This window comes from Fundulus heteroclitus, chromosome 8 (genome assembly GCF_011125445.2).
Source record: "Fundulus heteroclitus isolate FHET01 chromosome 8, MU-UCD_Fhet_4.1, whole genome shotgun sequence".
Lineage (NCBI taxonomy): Eukaryota > Metazoa > Chordata > Actinopteri > Cyprinodontiformes > Fundulidae > Fundulus > Fundulus heteroclitus.
The window spans coordinates 22,316,342-22,326,978 of NC_046368.1; positions in this window are offsets into that span (position 1 = coordinate 22,316,342).

The window sequence follows — 10,637 nt, forward strand, 5'->3', positions numbered from 1 at the left end:
TGTACCCTAAGCCGGAGTATGTCCCAGAAAAACCATGGCAACACGTGGTGACAGTAAAAGATTATTGAATCTTCATTAGTAACTGAAGATAATAAAGATCAATATCTTTATTGCTGTTATCTAAACTGTATAATTATTCAATACCTATGGCTGCCATGCGACATTTTACTCCTGTTGTCATATTACAGCTCTTGTCTTGTGTGTTTTGCTGGTCCTCGTCAATTTATTTACCCATGGAAAGTTTTTTTTTTTTTAATAAGTTACATATTTAGATAGTACAATTAGGCTATATTTCTATTCAGCACTGATTGATTTGTTGACCAAAGACAGATGAGCAGGTGCTCTGCAGCGTGGATAGAATGCCTCCAGTTCGTGTCCCAGAGGGTGATCCGTCCCCTGATGCAGGAAAACAGGTCCTCATACTGGGTCCTGGACAAATGGAAGTGCCGCACAACTGTCTTAAATAAACTGATGATGAAGAGGCCTCTGCAGCCCTTGATGGCTGCCGAGCAAGCAATGCAATCATTTGATCCAAGTGTACTGGAGCAGAGACACATCTAAAAAATGTAGGACAGTGGGTTGCAAGGACTGGAATTGAAAACCGCTGCTATAGGGGCAGTCTTTGATTGTCTTTCCAAGATCAGACGAAATATCAACCTTTATTTAGAAATCCCTTTTGTAGTCATCACAAACTTATTTTGTTGGTCATCTTGAATTGGAGAAATGTACATTGTTTCTTCTGACCTTTAATGAAGGAACATTTTCACATGTAATTATTTTTAATATCTGTGTTTACTTTCTCCAAGGTCTTGTTCTTTCCATTCTTCAAAACCCAATTTTTACCCACCTGTTTCTCCATCATTCCTGCAGCACTTTAACGATCCCTTTTCATCAACTCCATCCTGACTGAGCCTCTTGTTTGCCATATCACCTTTATCGTGGCTTTCTTAACACACCTGTTTTTTTCCCCTCTTTCCTTCACCGGCAGCTAAACCTGTAACTATGTGTAACAGTTGTCATTCTCACGCTTCATATCACTTTATAATGTCTACAGTTGCATGTTTTGGAACCTTTCAATTTTTGCTTTGCATCTTTATATGCTGGTGAGCAAATACAATACTTGTACTGGCTTAATATTAATCCCCCTGAAACCACTGGACATCAGCCTGTCTTAACAGCATGAGTACATTAGTTAAACTTGAGTTTCCGAACAATCTACTATATCCCTGGAGGTCGCTGTGTTTACACTCATGTCAATAAACACCTGCAGAAGATTCAAAATGTCTGTCTCATATTTCCTCAGCAGACTTTGGCATTCGTTTACTGTAATAGTGTGCGTGTAACCAGTTTAAATCATTTTGAAGTGAGAGTGTGATTTTGCACATATTACAAAACTACAAGACTGATTTTGTGCACACTCTTACGTAAATTATGGGCATCACCAACTTGCATTCTGTGAAATTTCACTTTTATTGGAAAGGGAGGAGTATCAAACATGCAAGGCATGTTTTAACCAGGTTGTAGGGGGCATCTTTGTATTACTACATCAATTCAATGTTAATCGGGATGGGACAAAATCAGCTTGGACTAATGAATGAGCATTTAATAAACCAGAGTTTGTTTGTACTTGTGCACTTGTCTCTATATAAGGATGCATGTTTCAGCTGGAAATACCTTCAAGCCTTTGTTTATAAGGCCCTAGATGAATAGTAAAATAAGGAAGATTGTTGTCCTGTCTACCTAACCCATTCTGTAGAGCTACTGCTAGCAACTTGTACTTAAGAATCTATCAATAAATGCTTACAATCAATCTATTTATCTAAACAATTAATTTTACACTAAGATAATTTAATTTATTTTTCTGTTTTTATAGTATCTTTTTAAGTTAATGATGTGCCTCAGCCATACGATAACTATAAACATGGGATTGAATTTGAAATGTGGATGGTACACAGAATGACAGACTGGTAAAGCCCTGTGTCAAAATTTAGATTAATCCTTTTTAAGACAGCCCCAGCAGGAGGAGCATCACTGCTGGAGACCCTCCTGGCTCTGGCAAGCAAAAGTTGTTTAAACTTTAAACTGTTTTCTACGCAATCAATTCAGCCAGAAAAAAACAAGATAGCTGTGATGTTTTATTTCTGAGCAAAGCAGAGACGGGATTTCCAATCAAAGTGAGTGAAACGGCTTTCTCCTTCCACAACTGTCCCATGGGTGAGACCAGCATAAGGAGCCACCTACGCCAGAGTGTTAACCTTGTGTGGTACGTCTCAGTTGGCCACTGTCTGCTGACAGCTCTACTTTCCCTGCATTAATCCCTGTCTCCTGCCTCTCTCAGGTTGCCTTACGCTCTGGATCCCACTCCAAGCGTCCTCTCGTGTTCTGACGTCCCAAGTCAAGTCTTCTGGCTCTCACTGCTCTGGATCCCATCCCAGGCGTTCCCTCGTGCTCTCTTGGTGTTATCATGCCGGGCTGAGACCCCCACCGGACCTCCCTGGTTCCTCCAGCTGCTCACTGACCACTACTTCCTCCATCTGCCCGCTCACCTGTCGCTCAGTCACCTGTCACCATCATAGAATAGAGATCTGCTGAATCCATCTCTTACATATTACAAACACACTACTTGTCCCACAGGTTCTTGATCCGATGAGAATCATTTACACTGTCTCTGACTTGCGAATGTGTATTTGCTCACTTCAATTTCTCAGTGACATTCTGTTCATACATCAATGCAAATTACACAGTTCTGCAACTAAATCTATTACACAGCATTGTAGACTGCGATCTGACCTTTGACTCAAAAATAAGTCCATTGACTAAGGACTTGGCACACTTAAGCCCTTCAGGGAGTGTTGTTGGTTAGTGCAATGGCCAATGCTAGTGACTAAAAAAAAAGCTTGGAAAGAATATGTCTTGCAGTGTCTCTGTGTGATATGCAATTGTGTACTTTCTGAGCCAGTCTCTGCCTCATTAAAAATTTAAATATGATAACACAAAATTACAATAAAAATCTTTGATTCTTTTTGAGCTTGGGGATGGGTCCGATGCTTGTGGATTTTAGGCATGCATCCAGGGTCAGGCTTAATTGAAAATTTTAAACACTTCAGCGAGTTGATTTGCACATGCATGGATAACTTGGTCTGGAATGCTTTCAGGTCCTGTCGCTCTCCCGGCTTTGGCTTGGTGCAGCGTGTTCCTTATGTTGTGTGTGTCCAGCTTGACCTGCTTCTGGTAAGAAAGCAGTCTACAAACATGTTCTGTGTTGCCATTATTGTCAAAATGTGCAAATAAACCACATTGAACATTCATCAGTGTGCAGCATGCTGTTGGTTTTGCAGTCACCAGTAGTCTCTAAGCCCTGCCACATGCATCTGAGTCTTGTGTTGTTTCATTTTCCTTAAATTTTAGCCATTTTTTGTTTGTGCAGCTTTGATGTGGCCCCTTAAAAGTATAGTGGACAATATTTCCGGTAATTTAGGTAAGAAATGCCCAAGTGACTTTTTTATAATTGTGCATGTGCAAAACTGTCCTACCTTCTCTTCTGTTTGCTCCTCAGGGAAATTGCGTGAAAGAATCTTCCAAATTCACTCTGGTCCTTTTTCTGTCTTCTGAGGCCTTCCTCTTCTTTTCTTCTCTCTTCTTCAGAGAAAAACTTGCAAGACAGTTTGCTTCTCACGTCTCAGCCATTTTCAAAGTGTACAGTTAGAGCAATGTAGCTACAATGAATGACTGAAACCGAAGCTCACTGCATACTTACCTACATAAACAACAGAAGTTGCATGTGCAAGTAACTAGCAAGGAAAGAGCACACACATTGGCGTTAGGTGAGCACGTCTCAATGATTAGCATGTGGGACAACCAATAGATACAGTGATGGATAAAATTGTTGGCATCCCTTCTGTTAATCAAAGACAATCCCACAATGGTAACCGAAATAGCTTGAAATGGTAAAAATAAATCAAAATTTATTGAAAACTAACCAATAAAAACACACATTGCTTTTGAATAGTGGTTCATCAAAAGCATTTAACAAATAAATTAATGAAACGGGCCTGGACAAAACTGCTGATACCTGTAATGAAATATTTTGTTGTGCAATCTTGTGAGGCAGTCACTGCAGGAAAACAATTTCTCTAACTGTCAATGAGATCTCTGCACCTGTCAATAGTATTTTGGCCCACTCCTCACAAGCAAACTGCTCTGGTTATCTCAGCTTTAAGGGTGCCTAGTCCAGAGAGTGTGTTTCAACTCCTTCTATAGGTGCTTAATAGGATTTAAATAAGGCCACTTCAAAAATAATTGCGTAGCCATTCTTAGTTGGTTTTAGCTGTGTATTTTGGGTTATGCTGTTGGAAGACCCATGGCCTACGTGTGAGAATATGCTTTCTGACATTAGGCAGCAAATTCCTATTCAGAATACCTTGATAGTGTTGTAATTTCTTTGAACATGCCTCAGTTTACCATGTCCCTATGGTCAAATTATTTTCAATCTTTTCTAGAGGTACCATAATTTTAATCTAGGGAGGTTTCATTTTTTTAATGATTCTGTTGAACACCAATTGCTTTAGGCAGTGTGAAGTTATTTTAAGCTTTGGTTAGTAATCCAATTCAGAAACAGTTTTTGTGATACTCCATGAAATGGTCCTTCCATCCTGTCAGTTGTCAATACATTATGAGCCTGATTGAGATGGGTGTGAGAAGAGGGTAATCACTTACTGAAGAGCATCACTGGGGACAAAATTGATACCTTAGCAGTCTATTAGCTCATGGGTTCAGCTCAGGTGCTGTGTGGGGTTATAACAGATGTAAAGTGATCAACTGTGACCTAGATATAGAGCCATGGCTTTTCTGAGTTTTGTTTGCTTTTTTGATTTAATTGTGTATAGTTGTAATGGTGTTTATAGTGGGTTACATGTCCATCTAGTCAAAATTCAGACATTTTTGTGGATATGTGTATGTTTTACCATGGAGACTTTACAGTAATAAAGAGATTTAAAAAAACACACACATTTCAAATGCTTCTGATATCACTGCTTTCTGTGGTACTAAATGCAGCTGCCACTTAGGGGGATTTTTAGGTGAAAACATCCCAAGTGTAAACACAAAGTTTACAATTTCAAAACCTTCGAAACAGTCATTTAAAGCATCGCGGCTTTCTTCATATCCTCAACAAGCATATTTTTCAATAAAACAAAAATAATTTTCTCAGATTTTAAAGGCTTTTCTCAGTTTGTGCTCTGCCGACTTGTTCCTATTTTTGCCGTGCCATGTCACCTTTATATGAGATCATTTGTTTCAGCCATGGCGGGGACGAGAAGACCACGTTAAATAAAAAATATTTTTACTGCAGTGAAATTATTTTTATTTTTGGGCTTAGCTCACACCGCTCAGACAGTTGGGGTTATGTCAGATCTTGCCCAGCTTGTGCTTCCTTGGAGCAGCCAACACTCCCGAAACAAACCGCTACCTCACTCAGGGAATTTCGGACACATACTTAAAATTTAAAGCTTTATGTCAAATCTTATGCCTCACCCATGGTGGGAGTGAGGAGAACAAGTTAATAGTTTATAAGATTTTTAACTGTAGTGATATTATTTTCATCTGTTTGATTGATTGCTTTCTTGATTGCTTGCTTACTTACTTACTTACTTACTTACTTGCCAGCTGCTGTTGTCAGCGGAAAGAGGGTGAAACTAGACCGTGCTCCAGCAGGCTTAAGTAGCGCCACACAGAGGTAAAGCAAAGCCAGTAATCAGGGCAGTAACATGTGCCTGCAATCAGGAGAATTAGCCAGAATAATCTAGAATGCTGAGAATGAGTACAGCAGCCAACAATAGGAAAAGAATCACAGCGGTAGCTGTGAACATAACAGATTTTGTACAGCACACTTTTTATGATAGAGGAATATATCACTGTAGTTTTTAAACCAATATGATGTATTATGTAAACCTTATAATTCTGTAATCCGCTAAAGCCTAGTTTCCCTGACTGAAGTGTTGTTTTGGCCATATTAAAGTGAGTGAATTGATATTACGACAAATGGTGCTGCTAATTTAAACATGGAGCATTAATCTACTTCATTTATCAACTTTTCTCTGTTATTCCTGGACACATTTGAGTTGTCTAAAAAGGGACTGTAGGCAAGATAAAATTTATGTCGGGCTGATTCTGTGTTCTGTCTCTCTACTCTCTGCCTCTGTCGGCCATTGCCTACAGGGCAGCCATCCTGGGCCAGACAGCAACCTGGGTTTTAATAATAGATAGCCTATAAAGATTAGACTACATAAATGTGCACAAAAAACTTGCAATCTTTTACGTCCGTCTGGATCTTTTTGTCGCAAAATAGTGAAGAGTGAACAGAGGTTTACAACCGCATTTCTTCTATCTTTATGTGAACTTGGTGGAGCCTTGCAATCGTGTTTTTTCCATCAACGTTAAAGACTATTAATTCCATATTGGAGCAACTGAACATGGCACAAAGCGCACTGGTCATTGTACAGTACAGCACGTATATTAAAGCCTCAAAACTACTAGTCGTGAGCCTTATATTCGCATCTACTACATACACTACACACAAATTATAGTGACAGCGGGATTTCTTTAGCAGCCAAAATGTTTGAATCCGTATGACTCACGGATGTGCAAATGTAAAGCCCAATTTGCTTATTGTCATGTGCTGTAGCTCTTATGTTAGCTTGCAGTATGTTTTAAGCACAATAAGTAATACCCCCAATGAATGGGTCTGCACTTAACAGTCATAAATTTCAAGTTGGAGATGCAAAGACTTTCTATAACCTGAGTGTCATTGCAATAACCATTATTGATATCGATACAGGGGCAGACACCAATTTTCTCACCAGTCTCTGTTGTCCTGTAAACATATTGGAGCATGCAGCTTATCCAGTTTGTTGGCAAGTAATTGGACATTTGCAAGAAATACTGTCAGTAGAGGCAGCTTTGGACGAAGTAGCTTGTGCTTAGCTTTTAGCCCAATGCTTTTTCCCCACTTTTGTTTCCTCTCCATAAGCCGTCTTCACCATCATCTAAAGCCTCTTGTGGCTTAAAAATCTTTATTGTATAATTATTTGTGAATGTAGTTTGTGTTGTGACTCAAAAACTCAAGAAGACGATTATATTTTTTAATAAATATTTTTTTATATCAATATTAATCCCACAAGATCTTCACAGTTAATTGTAATTTGTGTAAAGAACAGAAACTGGACCCAAGATTCAACCAGGACAAGTCAGTGACGTTTAAAGTAGCGTTTTATTTAAAGGCGTGAGCACGGCAACTCGGACCGCTTCCGCCCGCGCTATGACTGGAATCCCCTGGAGACAGAGACACAGGTTAGTGATCTGTTGGAAGCTGCACTTCTCTGTGCAAGAGCTAGATCACTAACCTTGTTTTAGAGGGAATGCGGAGTGCCGGCCTTTAACTGAAGAGCGGGGTTGGAGGCAGAGGTCCGAGTGACGGTGGGGATTTTCCAGATCCAGAAGGGCAGTCCGTGGTTGAAGCCGAGAGGGCAGAGGTCCAGCGATGGTACAGAGGGGCAATCCAATGGCAAAGTAAGGTCCGGGTCCGATAACAGGCTGGATGCAGAGGTACACAGGGGTTAGTCTGGCTCAGTTACTCACGGGCAGAAAGGATCGGGCACATAGGCAGGCAGCCCAGGCTTGGCAGAGACAGGGGTCCAGAGGCAGATCCGATCCGGTTTCCAGAAGGGCAATCAGAGTCAGAATGGGGTCAGAATTCCAGGCAGGCAGTATCAGAGGAGGATCAGGCAGACTCAGTAACAGAAGGCAGAACACAGGTGGGGAAACAGGCAGGCAGGTAGATTGATTGATTGATTGATTGATTGATTGATTGATTGATTGATTGATTGATTGATTGATTTAGTACAAAGAAGGCTGGATTGGTCTTACTGGGATGGCTGGAGGACAATCTGGCACTGGTGGCAGGTCTGTTGGCAGATTTTATGCTGTTGAGAACAGGTGGAACTGGTGAAGGAGGATTGCATGCAGGGTGGAGTGGGGCATGTGTGCTGAGTTCAGGATCAGACCAGCACCAGTGCCAAGATCATTACAATTTGGGTCTGAAATTATCCATAGTACACTTAGTTTGAATATGTTTTAAATAGAGGATTATCAAAATGTAACTTGATAGAACATCACTTAAAAAATACACTAGATTTCCTCACTCTACAGTGAGGTCATTAAGCATTTGTCTTTGATTCGGTTCCAAATATATATGCTAGTTTCCCCCTGTTTAATTATGTGCATTGGATTGATAGAAATGTGCTTTATTATGCAAATATGTCAGACAAGAAATGTAAAAGTCATAAAATAAAAACAGTTTATTTCCAGGCCAGTTTAAAGCCCTGCAGTTGCTGTTTACTGTCAGCCCAGTCTGTTTATGCCAGGGTTTTCTGGGAAAGGATATTGAGGTAGATACCTTGCAAACAATCGGGGGGCCCTTACACAGAGACAAGCAATAAAGTGGCTCACTGGCAGAAGACCCACATTAGGTTGTTTTAGTTACACTGTGCTAATGGGATAAAAACACAATCAAGAGGAAGGATCAAGCTCACAAAACTACTGCTGACAGCATTCTGTGAGGGTCTTGGGTGGGTACCTCCAAGAAAACAAATAACTACAGCTCTAAAATTCAGTTCAGTAGAAAGAAAAAGCTGCAGAAAAAAGCCAGCTATAGGTCAGACTAAATATTATAAACCTTAAAGAATGCAAATAGTGTAAAGTAATAATTTTGAAAAAATAGTTAAAAAGCCATAGAATGACAAGGACCAAACAGATTGTCAAAAGCATTAGATACAGGGATGAAATGTGTCCTTTAACAGAACGCTCAAAAATTCTGGGTGAAAAAGCGATGTTCTCCTCCTCAGCAGCAACATAGTTTGACAGAGCTTTGACGAGGCTGCTATTTACCTGTTGTCATCATCCCAACTGTCAGTGAAATAATCAATTTCCTCTTGAAACAGCTCTGAGAAAATTACACCAAAAAAAGGGTATGATTTGTTGAATCATTGTGGCTTCCCATTGCTTTTTCTTTCTTTCTCTGAATACCTACTGCAATGCTGAAGTGTGACAGACTTCTTTGTCTGCAAGGGCTTGGATTTGTCAGGTCTTTCAAGTCTACAACTACCTGCCAGATTAATTGTTTTGTAACAATAGCTGATTGTTTATAGTATCAGTCATCTGAGTTGTGAAAAATTCCACTTAAGATCCAAAAGACATATTGGATAAGACAGGTAAATGCTAATTGGAAAAAGACATGATCAGCTTTATTTTTGTTATTGCAACATCCATTCCTATGGAATGTATCCTGTGCCTTTAACCCATACCTTTTGGGGAGCAGTGGGCTTCCACTGTGCAGTGCCCAGGGGCCATTCTTTTTTGCACCATGTAGTTGTATCTTTCATCTTTAAAGAAAAGTGGATGGATGTTAAAATGTTGTCAAAATATTTGTGTTTTTCTTCTTGTAGTTACATGTTTTCTACTTTGGTTTATTCACATATTGTTGGAATGAATGAATGAATGAATGAATGAATGAATGAATGAATATGCTTAACTGAGATTGTTTTGTTGAGTCCAAAAAAACTGAAAAAAGGCTAACTGGCCAGTGCATGAAAACAGCAAAATGCATCAAATAGATCAATAAAAAAACCTGCGTATGCTTATACGTATAGCACAATTACCATTATTGTATCTCCCTTTACATTCTGGCTGTATTAAGGCTTAGCAATGGCGTAATGAGGCATTTTTTTTTTTTTTTTTTTTTTTTTTTTTGCTGATACCCTGACTTGAAACTAATATATTGTACTTCATGTAGCTGCGTATGCTCCACTGGTAAAAAAAACAGTGAAGAGAATGGAGAATGGGGGTAATGTTGTCGCACTCTCATCAGGATCCTGATTTCTGTAGGATCTTGGCAGATTGCCACTTGCACTGCAGTAGTCAAGTCTGGAGGAGACAAGTCATCTTCTAAGCTATGACCATCATAGCTTAGAAGATGAAATGCTCAATAACCGAATGGTAAGTTTATTGTCTATTTATTACTTGTAAGTGTGTCCCATCTGTATCCAAACTTGCCTTGTGTGTTTTAATGTTTGCTTCCATACTGTCTGTGTAAAGTATGTCTGCTAACCAGCTCTCCATTCCCACAACAAGTTGCTTTGAAGTACAGAATCATTTATTTTCATACGTGTATGATATGGACCATTCTTGCTTGATATATGCTCCTTGTTTTTTCATCTGATTCTCTGTTGCAACATCCTCCTCTCCATTTGACTTTCTTTTAAAAATAAAAGTAACCCATTAAACTCTTTGTCTTGACAGGTTCTGCTGCTGGCAGCTAGCTATCCTTTGTGATAAACTAGATTGGGGTTAAAATTAACAACGTACGGTAAAATAATTGGTAAATGTATTGAACTTATATAACGCTTTTCCAGTCATACTGACCACTCCAAGCACTTAGCCACATTCACCTAATCACACTCACTAACGTGAACACATTCAAACACCAAAGTGCAACTTGGGGTTATCTGTCTTGCCCAGGGGGCCCAGGGGCAATGTCACCAAGTGACAGGGGGAAGCTAGAATCAAACCCTCAACCTTCAAGA